Below are 15,352 nucleotides of genomic sequence, written 5' to 3' on the forward strand. Positions count from 1 at the left end.
TATGTTTACCTTTGAAATCTTCTTTGTTACTTTGGCTAAGTGAATATACTGTTTCACAGTGACCTATATGATTCTATCTGACTGAGTGTTATAAACCCTTTTGATATTTATCAACAAAACTCCCTAAATAATGACTTCTAGGTAACTTTCAGATGCTTCAGAGGGCCCCTGAGACATCCCAAAGAGCTATTTAACTACCTGAGTTCATTTAACATGTTAAATTACATGGGAAATATTGTTAGAGGAGTGATGAATCTTCTCAGGTTAAATTGTATGGTTGATGTTACTAATATAGATATCCTAGAAATTATGTGAAATTCATGAAAATCTGATATGTCCTGGTAAAATGTTGTCAGTTATAATTCTAGTTATCATGTTAAAGTGTTACAAGTCACAAAAATGACCAGGCTACTTTGTCAACTGCAATTTAATTAGATTTTAAACATGCCTTCTATGGTTTCACTCTCATGCCTTTAGAAAAATACTGCTAGTTCAAGATTTATGGAAAAGATTTTTCTAAAATTAACTGATAAACAAATTTTGTTTGTTTGTTATCTGGTAAACTGGTACCAGACTGGAATTTAGTCTACCCTCTATGTTAAGAGAACAAAGCTTTCTTAGAATAAAGCTTTTGATAACAGATCATGAATTTCTTGGCCTTTAAGTGATTTATATTTGTTTTTAAAAATCCTTTGTTACTTTGGTAAAGTAAATAAACATTATTTAAGATTATGGTACATGTGGACAAAGCTCATTCTGCTTCTATAAAAAGTAAGCTCTCATGGTTAGACTTTTGCTGTCCTGATGTCCTTAAAATGTGGCAACAGTCTACTTCTAAATCAGGGAATTTAAAATGGGTGAACGATAGCTATAAATCAAAGAGTCATGGCTATGGGAAATCCAAAGACTGCTGCTTGGATTTTCCCAGCTCCTTGACAAACCTCATTTCTTTTTTTTTTTTTTTTTTTTTTTTGATGGGTTAAAGCCTTCCCTGGCTACAGGGTTAATGCCCTCATAATGAAAAATTTATGTTTCACTGAATATTAAGTTTTGTTAATTGTTAAACTAAGTTTCTAGTTTTGTTAATTAAGGTCTACTGTTTACTAAGACTCACTTCTGAGATAGTTCCTTGTTGTCATGTTATATTGCTAAAAGATTTAATTAAGTTATTAAAGAGGACACTCTAAGTCTGTTTCTAAAGCTTATCTCAGTAACCAATCTTTGGGTAAAGGTCAGATGCTCCATGATGTAGGACCAGGAGATTAACACCTGGCTATAATCATTTAACTAAGTCAGATGACCTGGGTATACTGGGCTATTTATCTAATGAAAGTTCTTGACTTAAATTCTTGCTTGTGACCTTACTAATAACTGCTAGCTATATTATTGTCTATGTTGCTTGTTTCAGAAGACTGTTTCTTACGTTACTAAATGTGTGACTGAGCCTGTGATAAAATGCTGATATGCAGTTCCATATGCAATCAGTGATTGTAATAATGTAACTCTAGATATGGGAAGAAGCAACAAGAGGGAATATTTTCCTGGACCAAGAGGCTAGTAAGACAGGTGGTCCAGAGACTTTTGCTACTTGCAAGGTCTGGTTTAGTAACAGCACGAGTGGCCTGCCAATGGAATCTTCGTTAGACCTGGGAATGAGCCTTCCCAGCACCATGGGACACAACAGCCATGAAATGCCCCCAAAGCATGGTCAAATATGTGGCTATGAAGGGACCCTACTGATTGGAAGCTGGCACTTCCAAGCTGTCTCTACAAAGATTACATCATGACCACTGTAAGCTGCTGACCTTCAATACTCCCTGAAAGGAGTTTAGGGTGGAGATCAGAAATAAGGCACTCTGTGCTCTGGGAAAAAAAACAAAAAAACAGAAGAACCAGCCTTCAGACAGTCAGATGTTTTCAGGTAAAGATTTAATGAGCCCAAATTCTTGCATCTTCTTGCACCTAGAGGAACACTAATGTCACGAACCAATGTCTAGTCCTGGTTCTCCTGGCTATCTTCTCAGAAGCTTTTCTACTTCTATTAATATTTGGGCCATGTATCTTTAAATTTCTTGTTAAGTTTGTTTCTTCTAGAATACAACAAATCTCCAAGTGATAATCTGACAAGAATATTTCCTGGCCAACACCCAGACAATGCTGAAACAAGCCACCTTATCATTCCATGGACTCTCATCTCCCTCCATAAATGCACCTTGACAGAGAGCAGGCAAAGGAAACCCAGAGCCCCATGACACCCCCGTACAGCCTGAAGAAGCCAGAGTGGTCATCGCCCCTTTTCCCCTGAAACTGGGTTCCCAAATGCCTGAGAAGGGAAATAGGTAGAGGTATCAAGCAGGGCATCAAAAGGGGCCAAAGAATTGGCCCTAAAAATAGAGGGAGGAATGTGGTTAGCCAAGGACAAAAGAGCAGATGAAACCAAGGAGGGTCTTGGAATGCAGGAACAGAAAAACCAGACCCTTATCATCCTTCCCTCCCCCATGTTGTAACTATTAATGGACCAGTATAACCTGTCTCCCCTCCTACCTCATAGGGAGAAGGTATTTGCCCTACTCTTCCCCCACCCAGTATACATGCCTCATCCAATCAGCAAATGACCTGCAAGAGCCCTATCCCACTCCTTGTACTCTGGGTATAAAAATGAACTAAAGACCCCTATTCAACATCAGTTCTCCCTTGAGCTGGCTCACTGTTTTAACAGCATCTCCCACTCTAATAAACTTTAGCCTCATCCAATCAGCAAATGACCTGCAAGAGCCCTATCCCACTCCTTGTACTCTGGGTATAAAAATGAACTAAAGACCCCTATTCAACGTCAGTTCTCCCTTGAGCTGGCTCACTGTTTTAACAGCATCTCCCACTCTAATAAACTTTATTTCCCTCTCATTCTGTCTCATGTCTGGAAATTATTTTCCAACCTGTACCCAGACCATGACAGAGATGATGGAGTTTAGTGAGATAGGTGGAGGCCAGGTCATGTGGGGCCTTAAGGGCTAGGACAAGGAGATCAGAGGGGAATAAATCAAAGCAAATCCCTGCATCATGGCCTTACACCCAGATAAGTTCCCGAGAGATCAAAGGATTGAATATAAAGCATGAAACACACAAGACAACATGGGGAATTATCTGATTCAGGAATGATGAAAACCTTCTTAATAAAATTAAAGGCAGAAAGCATAAAGGAATAAGTAGATGCATGTGAACACACGGCACCTTAAAATGCTCATGCATTAAAAAGCACACTACAACATTATAAATCAACTATTTTTCAATAAAATCAGTCTTAAAAAACAAAAATAATGATAAAGCTTTAACAATAAAATTAAAAAACCTGTGACAAGCTTTGAAAACATATATATAATTAATTTAACAAAGTGTAAAAATCTTTATAATCCATAAAAAATTAAAATATATGAATTTAAATATTAAAATATGAGAATTAAAAGATACAAACATATGCTTAGATAATTCACAAAAAGTATAATACTGATGGCCAATAAGCACATAAAAAGCAAAACAGCATTACTAATAATAAAAAAAATGAAAAATGGAAAAGTAAAGCATACATTTTTATCAATTTATGTTAAATTCACAAATTAAATAAAAATGATCAATTCAGTGTTGATGAAAGTCGATTATGCTACTCAGTAGGACATGAAGTCCCATTGGGGGCTTTAGAACTTGCAAATGAGTGTAAATTGAAATATAAAATGGAAATGTAAATTAGCAGAATCTTCTAGAGGTTAAGAATCTAAAAATGCATACATATTTAACCTATTAACTTCACTACTAAAAAATCTAGATTTCAATATAATCTAAAATACTAAAAAAATATTTATTCACAAAGACACTGATTCTATGTTATATTATTTATTGGACAAAGCAAACAACAAAACTGCATATGTTGAATATCAACACAACTATGTGAAAATTAAAGAAAAAAGAGATTAAAGTCTGGAAAGAAATATACAGAAATGCCATCAGTTGTGTTGAGGTTGGTGGGAGTCATGCCATGTTTTTCTGCTCCTTTAATATTTTCATGTTTTTTAATATTTTCAACATTTTCAAAAATGAGCATGTATTTCAGATTTAACATATTTAAAAGAGAAGAAAAATATCTAATATAAGTAGTATTCTATATCCTACAATCTTCATCCTAAAATTTTCCTAGTCTTCCCTTTTTCATTATCCTCCTCTGTTAATTTGTTTGGTCTCTCCTCTTCTCCACTAGACAACCTCTATCAAGGAAGTAGAAATCATAAGGCACAGACCTTTTTAACCCCCTTCCAGACGCATCTGCATATACTGTATTTTGATATTCTTGGTTAAAATTCAAAGAAAGAATTCTGCAAGGCTAACAGACTAAAACAATTATAGTAGTATATTTGGGAAAGAGGTAGGTAGATAGTAGACAGCTATGATAGGTAGATATAATAGTCAGGGAGATAGACAGATATAACATTACTTCCACTCTGATCCTGAGGATGTAGTTACATAATTAAAGTAAATGTACAATTCAAAAGTATGTTATATAACATCTTGAAAGCCAAACGGTAGGTTGTTGTATGTCTAAGGTATCATTGTTTGAGTTACTGGTTTGACCTTACATGAAATTCTCTGCTCAGTTAATTTTGAGCAGTCTAAGAATATTCACACAATTTGTTTTGCTTGGGGGCAAAGCTAAGAATATGCATTTCCTGAAGTCAGCCACCCTCCCCTCCAGTACATACTTCTCAAACTCACCTTAGTTCGCCAGACAGATTCATTCACTCTGCAAAGTGCTAATGGCTATTGAGGGCAAATGAATGAGCAAAAAGAATCCCCAGATTTCAAGGAGGAATGAGAATTCCAGGGCAGCTGAGCTCCAACTTTCATGGGTACACGCTAAGCAAGAAGATTTTTTTCAACAAAGAAGTCCAATCTGTCTGAACCTATTAATTTCCCTGTTGACCAAACAGATCAAGCACAATTCAGGCTTATTTCAATAAACCCTCTTGGCAGGTAAACATTTTCTGCAGACTGCAGCTCTTTCTGGCTATTGCAAAATAAATTGTATGAACAATGCTGGGGTAATATTGATATGAATCAAACAATAAAGCAATATTGTATTTGTGTACCCAGCTGCCCAGCTGTCGATAGAGACTGAGACAGTTTGAAGAGCCTAAACGGGTTATTCAAAAACATTCTTCATATTTTCCTTTAGCACACACTGGTTTTCTGGTGCTATTTTTAGCAGCGAACTCTTTTTTTTTTACCCTACCCTAAAGAGATTCACACATGAAAACCCAATTCATAAAAGATATAAATAGAAGCATTTCTGTCTGACATGTGGCAGGGGCCAAGCCATTCCAAATACCCCTTCTGAGTCCTCTCAGACACTTTGCTTCCTGCAACCCTAGGATGCATGCAAGATACATTTTTCCACTTTTGAAAAACTAGGAAAACCAACTCCAAAACATGAACTGATGATGTCTTATGTTTACCTTGTAATGTTATATGAAATCCATTTGGGCACAAACAACTGGTATAGGTGAAAGTGTCCTCCCACCTCTATTTCCTTAAACACACCCCCTCCCCCTTCCTTAATACTCCCTCCCCCTTTTCACCAAAGCGAGCACCCCTATAGGAGAGGCCTTAGCTAACCAGAGCTCCCCTTCCACCCCTTTGCCCTACTGTCATCATTGCATCCTCTCAGCATCCTGCCCTCCCACTGGAACAAATACTTGTATAGCCATGACAGTGACTATAGTGGTTTTGCCACCCAGCCTCTATTCCCGGCTTTTTCCTGATAGCATTTTCTGTCCTTCAGTGTTGGCAGTCTTCATGGTCTGTTAATCAAGGTGCCTTGCCCCAGCTGATCAAAGTAGAAGGCTTCTATTCCAAGACGGGGATGCTTGGTCTTGGCCTCTCTCTCTCCAGAGATTCTAAATCTTGAGCAGAAGAACTCAAAGAGAGAAAGAACTGATTCATCCTGGTGAAAGTATCCTGGCAGGACCACCCATTAGTTGCTGTAGTTTAGATGCCTGGCCCAGCACCAGGGTTACTGTGCTGCTGCTCCTAGTACCCCAGTTGTGTCTTTTCACTTAGTGACTTATCCTTTGTGTGCATGCTAAGCCGCTTCAGTCGTGTCTGACTCTGCAACCCTATGGACTGTAGCCCTCCAAGTTCCTCTGTCCATGAGATTGTCCAAGCAGGAATACTGGAGTAGGTTGCCATGCTCTCCTCCAGGGAATCTGCCTGACCCAGTGATCGAACCCATGTCTTTTAGGTCGCTTGCATTGGCAGGCGGGTTCTTTACCACCAACACCACCCTGGGGAGCCCGTGCCTTACATTAAGGCCTTAGCATATTTTTTTTTTTTAACTTAAGTTAGAATCTGCTGCTTATATCCAAAGAATCCTAAATGATACAAGCTTTTATAAAGCAGTTTCAGATTCATTTCTTTTACTTGGCTCCAGAAAAGTCCTTCGAAGTTGGGAGGAGAAATACTATCAGTCTTGTTTTACAGAGAATGAAGGCTCAGATTATTTAATTCTATCATTCAAAGTATAATATTCAGTATGTAACACAACATCACAATTTAAACCCAGTTCTTCTGACTTCAACACACACTCTTTCATCTGCCATGCTGACTCTTGCCTGAGGTATTACCTATATTCTGGATCTAACCCCCCCCCAGGGAAATGTGTTTTTTTATGTCTGATTCCTCAAAATCTCCTAAAATTATCACTAATTCAAAAAGCCAAGTCCCATGGAATACAAGACTGATAGACAATCCATGCATTTTCCTTCTCTGGGGTATTTATTTTCAACAGGAAGTCAAACAAGCATATACTCCCTTAACCACAAAAAGACTCATTAAAATAAGTGAAATTTAAGAAGACACAGGTGTGTGTCTGTGTGTGTGTGAGACAGAGAGAGAGAGAAAAATTCTACATTTCTTATTGTCGAAGATGTTGATCCAAATATTGTTTCTCAGGCATTGGGCAGAGAATATCCAAATTCAGCCATAATTTGATTCCAGTCTGATGGTTAAATTCATATGTAACCCAAAAATGTTGCAAAGAGAAAAAAGTAAATACATTGGAAAATTAATAATAAACTACTTGGATTACTTGGATTAAAACAGAAAGGGAAAAAATAAGATAATTAAATTTCCAAGCTTCAGGAGAAAACTAAATGACCCAGACTTTTATTAATTCTCCTTTGTGACTGAAATCAACATGGGACAAATTATTATTATCCCACCATGCTTGCCAGAGCTACTTGTAAAATACAGTGAGTTAATCACAGAAACAATCCCAGAATCCCTTGCCCATCCCAACACACACACACACACACACACACACACACACACACACACACACACACACAACCAGACTTCCAGGATGACAAAAAAAAGGGGATTTCTTTTAAAGGCTTAACTCTAGTTTCAACAATGTGTCTAAAATTACTGCCCCTTTTCCAATGAAAAAAGAGACTTCCCTCCACACTTTTCACCTATACTTCCAGGCTTCAGGCTCGAAGACAATGAGATCAAAAAGCATAGCGCTTAGAGTCTGAAGATCAAATTTGAGTCCACATTCCACCATTAATCCCAAGGTGACTTTGGGCAAACTCTAGGTCTTTACTGAGCACTTGTTCAAGTCCATTTAAAAATAATATTACAAAAAAATAATAATAATATTACATATACTTCCAACTCATAAAGATTTTTAGATGACCATTGATACACAGATAAAAGATAAAAAGTATACAGGGATTTGGGGTATCACCTGATACAGATAGGCTAGCCACTTGGACAAATCTGTAAGGCACTTTGCTCAGCCTTACTCAAAAGTCTATACTAAAAATCTGGCCTGTTAGTATACTAAAAGGGGATCTATCCCTTGTGGCCTCATATTAACCATTAGTAATTCCAGATTTGTTGTTTTTCAGTCGCTAAATCATGTCAGACCTTTGCGACCAAATGGACAGCAGCACGCCATGCCAGGCTTCCCTGTCCTTCACCATCTCCTGGAGTTTGCTCAAACTCATGTCCATTGAGTCGATGATGCCATTCAACCATCTCATCCTCTGTCACCCACTTCTCCTCCAGCCCTAAATCATTCCCAGCATCAGAGTCTTTTCCAAAGACTCAGCTATTCACATCAGGTGGTCAAAGTATTGGAGCTTAATCTTCAGCATCAGTCTTTCCAATGAATATCCAGGGTTGATTTCCTTTAGGATTGACTGATTGCCCTGTTTCTATTTTACATTAATAAGTATACCTCACTCTCAAAACATTTCTCTGTGCTTGGTGAGTGCATGTATATTAATATAATATGGGTCTGTAGTCAAATGAAGTAGTCACAGATTTTATACAGTATTTTCAGTTGCACCGCATTCTAACTTACTCTTTGAGTAATAATTCTAAAACATTCTACAAGTATCCTCACCCAAAGATCTCTAAGGATCTTCAGGCATGCTCATGGGTCCAAGGGCCATTGCTTCTCTGCTGCTTCCTGTCTGAAGAGAACACAGTTGATAATATTAAACTTGATACCCACTGAAATTAGCATTGATATTTGCTGGCCCCCTATGGTCTCCTAGTTAGTTGTAGTTACCATCACTGTCACTGAGTGTCTGGTGAAGAGGCTGGGCGTCTATCCCTCATCGTGGTGGTGCTGCATATATTCTCACAATGCTTTTAAGAGAGAGTTCCACAGATTTCCCAGACAAAGATGGTTCCATGATGTGTGGTAGAGGAATAACATTGCTAGCTTTCAGCTATACTTAGTCAAGAGTCTTAAAGAAAAGCTGCCTGAGGCCTAAGAGTTTCCATGTTTTAGTAGAGAAGTTCTTTCAGTTCAAACATATACAAATGCTTTCCCCAAGGCATATCCAAGGTATTGAGGGCATGGAATATTCATTCCTGGGCATGGAATCAGGACTCCTTCTCCTCCAAAGCTTAACCCGCTGATGAAAGAAACGCTCCCTTGATTTTCTATGCCTGCAGGATGAGTTGCCTTTCAAGCACTTCATCACTCTTTCCCATAATTTCGCCTTTATCAAGGTCATCCTAATCCATCAGCCATATTTCAATATCTTTCAGCCTTAAAGAAAGAGGAGCCAGGCCAAATCTCTTCTCTATAAGCTCTTCCCTCTCATGTAAATTAGTAGATGCAAATACATTCAAGCAAAATTGATGCTACCCACCTTACAGCCTCCAAGCTAAAAGTTAATAGATATTTCTCAAATCAGTTTGAGAAAACTGATAAAGCAATCATCTCACATACAATTTGAGCCCTAGACCTAGGCAATATGTGCTAAAATACATGCACACAACTTCACACAAACTCACACAACTATATCTATAGAAAGCACTGTTCAAAAAAACTGTAGCATCAAGGAAAATGTACCAAATGGAAATCCAGACTGAAAAATGGGGTGAAATATATACAAAGGCATCAAATGAGCAAGTAGGCATAATGAGCTGTTTGATGGAGCTTGGAAATTTAATGAGCAACTTGAAAAATCATTTAATATTTGGTTGGGAAGGAACCTAAAGATCATTGAATCCAATCCCTTCATTTTTCTAGCTAGAAAAATGGAGATACAGATTGATGAAGAGACTTGCCCAAGGTCACATTGCTCCTCTGAGACAAATTTTGGACTAGAATTTTCCATGACACCCTGTCATCTATAATTCCTTCATGAGTACTAATTGCTTGAAAGCTTATTCTTCTTTTGCTAATAGGCAAAAGGGAAGGAATCTTTTTCATCAAATCAATCAAATCTTGTGAATCACAATTTTTTTACTTATAATGCACAAGGAAAAAACTCATACAGAAGATTCATTCCCTCCTACAGCATTAAACTATTACCTGAAGTCTTCACAAATAATAATGGCAATAATACTAATAATTATCATGTATTGACTATTTCCCACTTATCAAGCACAATGCCAGATATTTTATAGTTTGTGTTTTTTCCTCATTGATCTACATAGTAAATTCACATTAGAAATGAGCTTAAGAATTTAGGTAACTTGTCAAGGTCATGTGACCACTAAGTGTCAGATTAGGATTCAGGCCTGAGGAGACTGACAGGACTCTGGAGGGAGAAAAAGACTGAAGCAGGTTGTTTAGGGTATTAAACAATCAAGTAACTTTTTCATATCCTTTGGATCACTCTGACACGTGCTCTGCTTTATTCACCATCTCTGTTCTCCACATTTCCTGTCTCCCTATTTGTTCAGTGCCACCATATTCACCTTCCTGAAGACTAATTGCTCTGTGCTTTGACCTCACTCCACAACCTTCTGTGACTCCCCACAGTCTATTTAATGCCTTGGTACATAAAACCTCCATAATCTGTTCTAATATACCTTTCTAACATAAGATCCCACTTCTTTTCTCACAAATCCCTGCTCCTGTCAAACTAGGTAATTTCCTGTCCTCCATATACACTTAACCATTTTTACTTCATTCTTCACCACTTACTGAGTACCTATGTGCCTGACATTGTGTTAAACACTGAAAATACAAGCATGAAAGAGACTCCCCATTTTCTTAAAGAAGCTTGGACATACAGTCATGTAAGCAAGTGATTTCAGTCAAGGAAATGGATTGCCTAACTAAAGCTGGTCAAAGTACAGTGGGAACCAAGACAAGCTCTGAGTTTTCAGTTTATAATTGTGGATTTTTTGTGTTTTGCCTTTTTGCTGATATGCCTCCCACAACCTATACTTTCATTTTCCTATAACTATTTTGGTTGGCCAAAGAGTTCATTTGGATTTTTCTGTCGGATGTTACGGAAGAACCCGAACAAACTTTTTGGCCAAACCAATATATCCCAGAGAATTAAGTTCAAACGCCATTTCCTTCATGAAATCTTGCTCATAATCATCTGGATATGATTCTTCCCCTTTTTGGTGAGTGCCCCCTCCAAAATTATAGTGAAAATTCCTAATAAATAAATCAAAAATGTATATTTCACTTTTTGTTTTAACATCTTGAATGTCCATGCTCAAGAGGTAAGAGAATCAGAAAATAAATTTGCCAAAGTTCTGATGGTGATTTACAAGATCCCAAGTGGTTGCAGTTATGATTCCTTCTAACTAATTTTACTGACTTTCCTTTCCTTATATACACTTGTCTAGGACTAGGGTCTTTCATCGGCTCACAAATGGAAGGAGAAGGGGGAAAGGCCATAGAAGATGTCTTGGTATGAACAGCCGAGGAAAAAGCACTAAAAAGGGTATGCGTGTATTGTGACAACAAAGCTGCCCGAAGTGAAATAAACTGGACTGTAGCAATGAAAGGTACAGGAAAAAGAAGGCACACGGCGGTAAACCCCTGCCTTAAGATATAGCCAGGGATGTACTGAAGGGCTTCCTAGGTAGTGTAGTGGTAAAGAATCCCCCTGCCAATACAGGAGGTGCAAGAGACACTGGTTCAATCTCTGGGTTGGGAAGACCCCCTGGAGGAGGAAATGGAAACCCACTCCAGTATTCTTGCCAGGATAATCCCATGAACAGAGGAGCTTGGTGGGCTGTAGTCCATGGGGCAGCAGTTTCCAACCTTCTCTGCATCAGTGACTGGTTCCTTGGAAGACAATTTTTCCACACACTCCAGGAGGGTGGGGAAAAGAGGTGATGGTCCAGGCAGTAATGCAAGCAATGGAGAACAATAGGGACCAATGGGGAGTGATAGGGAATGACAGATTAAGCTTTGCTCACCCGCTGCTCACCTCCTTCTGTGCAGCTTGGTTCCTCACAGAGGGTTGGGGACCCCTGCTCTAGGGGACAAGATAATTAGGAAGCTGCCTCTAGCCAGCCAGTCCTACCTCAGGTATCTGAATACGTCCCAGACTTAGGCTTCTTGAGCCCAGGGGCCTTAACAAATTCATTTCATCTTACACAATATCTAACACACTCCTGGGAGGTCCTCAGATATATTTGCTGAATACATGTTAAATAAAAGAACAAACAGGCACTAACATGGCTGTGAAGAGCAAATCTAACTCATTGTCATCAATAGTTTTCTAGAGCTTTTCTTTGACAGGAAGTGTTGGCCGTGCTTCATAGCACTTCATCATCCCAGTCACTGCTGCAATAAATCTCTGGACATGCCGAGTTTACAGTACTCCCAAGAAAATTGCTCACACCTTTCCTCTACTCCTTTACACAGAAAAGGAAGTCAAAGATGTTAATGATGGGGTTTGAAGCAACACACCAAGGGATGGAGTGTTCCAAAAGTATGCCTTGCCTTGTACAACTTACAAAGTTTAACAGCCACTATAGGCTGGGTTCAGTGCTCAGAACACAGCCAAGCAATTACTGCCTGAGGCTCTAAGTGCCAAGGAGGCCACAATGAAACCACTGCAGGAGCTTTCTGATTTCCTACTCACTCTCTATTTATTGGCCCCCACGGCTTTCTATCCTAAGCCATGAAAACATTTTGTAAAAGAGAATATGATCCTGGGGAATTAACTGGACTCTTCCTTCTGCCCAGATAGTAAATCATGAGACTAGACAGCCTGCAGCCTACTGAATTTCCAGCCATAGTCAGAGGCTGTGATGCAAAGAATGGTAGTTTCTCTCCATAAAATAACCACCAGAAAAAAAAAGTAGTGGATTTTAGAACTGGAAAGAGCCCTACAATCATCTAAGGACAGCCGTGTTCAAGCTGTTTTAGTCATGGAGTCCTTGCTTCAAATAAAATTGTTCAGACTTTTAGTATAACTGAGTAAGTAAAAGTTATTGCTGAGGAAAGCATATGGAAGGCAATTGAGGCAGAATCTTTAGAGCTTCAGAATGTAGTATTGGAATACAAGGATTCTAATCCACTTCCTGATTTTACATATACAAATGATCTATGAGAAGAGAAACAACTTGACCTCCACTTTATAGATAAGGATACTGAAGCACAGTTTAAAATCACTTATAAAGATTATATAGACAGTGCATCAGAGTCCCTTTAGAAAACAGATGGCACAGCCAACTTTGGATAATTAAAGAGGAGTTAATACAGGGACTATTTACAAAGGTACAGGCAGGGTTTCTAAACAAATAAGGGATACTGCAGTCTCCTGGAGTTGGTAATTCAGGTCTGAAAAGGGAAGGAGAGGAAATAGTTACATGAACTTGTAAGGAGAGAATCATGTAGAAAAGGTCACCTAAGAGGAGACGCAATCTATATTTGAAAGGCACAGCTATCCTTAGGCAACTCTTTGAGGACAGAACTAGAGGAACATATATACCATCTTTATTCTCTTCTTTCTTCCTGATCTCCTGCTAGGGCGACCAGTGGCTGAACTAACTAGAAATCAAACAATAGGGGGCCTATCCATGTATTCCATTTAGATTAGCCTCCTGGAGCAAACAGTAGGATGGAGAAGAGCAGAGAGTGGATCTGAAGGGACAAACTGAAGTTGTCTGCCACAGTTAACTGGTGCAGAGACAGAATGATCCAGATACCTGATGGCACAATCTATGTTCTTGATCACAATGTATTTCACATTCCAGAGTTTGTTTTTTTTTAACCATAAACTCTTCGGTGACAAAGTTAGCACTGACTATGATTTCTTCTCTATTACACCACAAACATGTCTTGTCTCTAATCATTCTATAATTTAATTGAGAATGACCCCTCCAAATATTCAGCAGTATTTCTAACTTCTCAGACAACTTTAATCATGTTTTCTTAATATAAATCTAGGCTAGCATAGACTCCGTCTTTTAATAAATACTTAAGTACAGTATTTCAGTTCATATACCTGCCGTGTGCAGTTCATCTTCACCCTATGAAAAGTTTAACATTTTAAAGAATGTTTGGCAATACAGGGGACCCCACTTGCTTAACCCAACGGTTCCTTTTCTTGCTAAGAACAGATACTAACTGGATCCTTCTCAGCACAGTCAACAACTTCCAAATGATCAGTTAGCACATGAGAAGAGGCCCATATTTCTCTGTATAGTGAAGAAGAAAAATATAGAAAAAGTCTGTGAGGATCTAAGAACATAAGCCTGGATGGCCCAACACATTGAATGCCATTTTTAAAGAACTCTCATCTGAAGTGAGTCACATTTACAACAGGCAAGAAAAAAAAATACATGCTAAAACAAAATACCTCTTTGCTCAAGGGAATAAATCTCAGTTAAACCTGAAAATGTGCAATATGAGGTAGATAGTTTTAAATTGTTACAAAATGAATATAATTTCACAATGAAAAATACTTAAAAATATCTCTTGGATGGACATTTTAACATTCTCTTTGTGTCATACAGGGATATATTCTGCAAGCAACCTGTGAGAAGAACTTTTATTCAAGAAGCTATTCTCCCTCCCAGCAAAGAAGAAAAAAGATGTCAACAGAGACAAAAGGGAGAGAACGGGGAGGGAAAGGACAGAGTATGAGCTTTGCTCAGAAAACAAAACTGATGTGAAGGTATTGTGAAACACAGAACAGAAATTCTCTCTTATATCACGCTTTATTAGTCAGGGTGTTTAGAAATCATCCAATGCCTTTCCATGAAACTTGCAGAGTGAAAAACAAACTCCTTATCAGGAACAACAAAATCCCACCTGGTCAACTCACTGCCTCTTTCTCCCATCTAACTCCTTGCCTCTCTTGCCCTTGTTCACCACACTGCAGTCCCCTGATCTCTGGGCAGTTCCTTGGATATTCCAAGCTCTTTTCTACCTCAGGACCCCTGCACATTACTCTCTGTCTGGAATGCTGCCGCCCAACCTACCTCATGAGTAGTTCTTACCCATCCTTTAGAAATAGGCTTACATAAAGACTTTCCCTGAAAACTTGATTTAAAGTAGGTCCCTTCTGTTATTTTTTAGCTCTGTTCCTTATGTTTGTTACCTTAGTGTTTTTGAACTTTACAGTTGCATCCATTTTATTTATACCCCAATTTGTCTGTTCTGTGCTTAGCTACTATACTGGGATATGAGTCCTGTAAAAGCAAAAACTATCTCAATTTTGGTCACAGGTATATCCCTAGGGCCTACTACAGTGGCAACTACATGATGAATATTCTATAAATATTTGAGCAATAAATGAATGGCAGCTCTGGAGAAAGCTTTTATTTTGTCTCTAGCCTATAAGTCTCTTCAATCTTACCTCCAGGACCTTCAAGTCAAAAGCATATGAAATTTTGTGGCAGTCTAATTTATAGGTAATAATCACCGAAGCTTATTTGAACACCAACTTGCTGTGTCTAGACATGGGTAGGTGTAGTTTTAAACCTCACAAAATCCCAATAGATTAGTATCAGCCCCATTTTACAATTGAATAAAATGAGTATTTGATGGATTTAGTTATTCCAATGGAGAAAAGTG

Source organism: Cervus canadensis, chromosome 11 (assembly GCF_019320065.1).
Source record: "Cervus canadensis isolate Bull #8, Minnesota chromosome 11, ASM1932006v1, whole genome shotgun sequence".
Classification (NCBI taxonomy): Eukaryota; Metazoa; Chordata; class Mammalia; order Artiodactyla; family Cervidae; genus Cervus; species Cervus canadensis.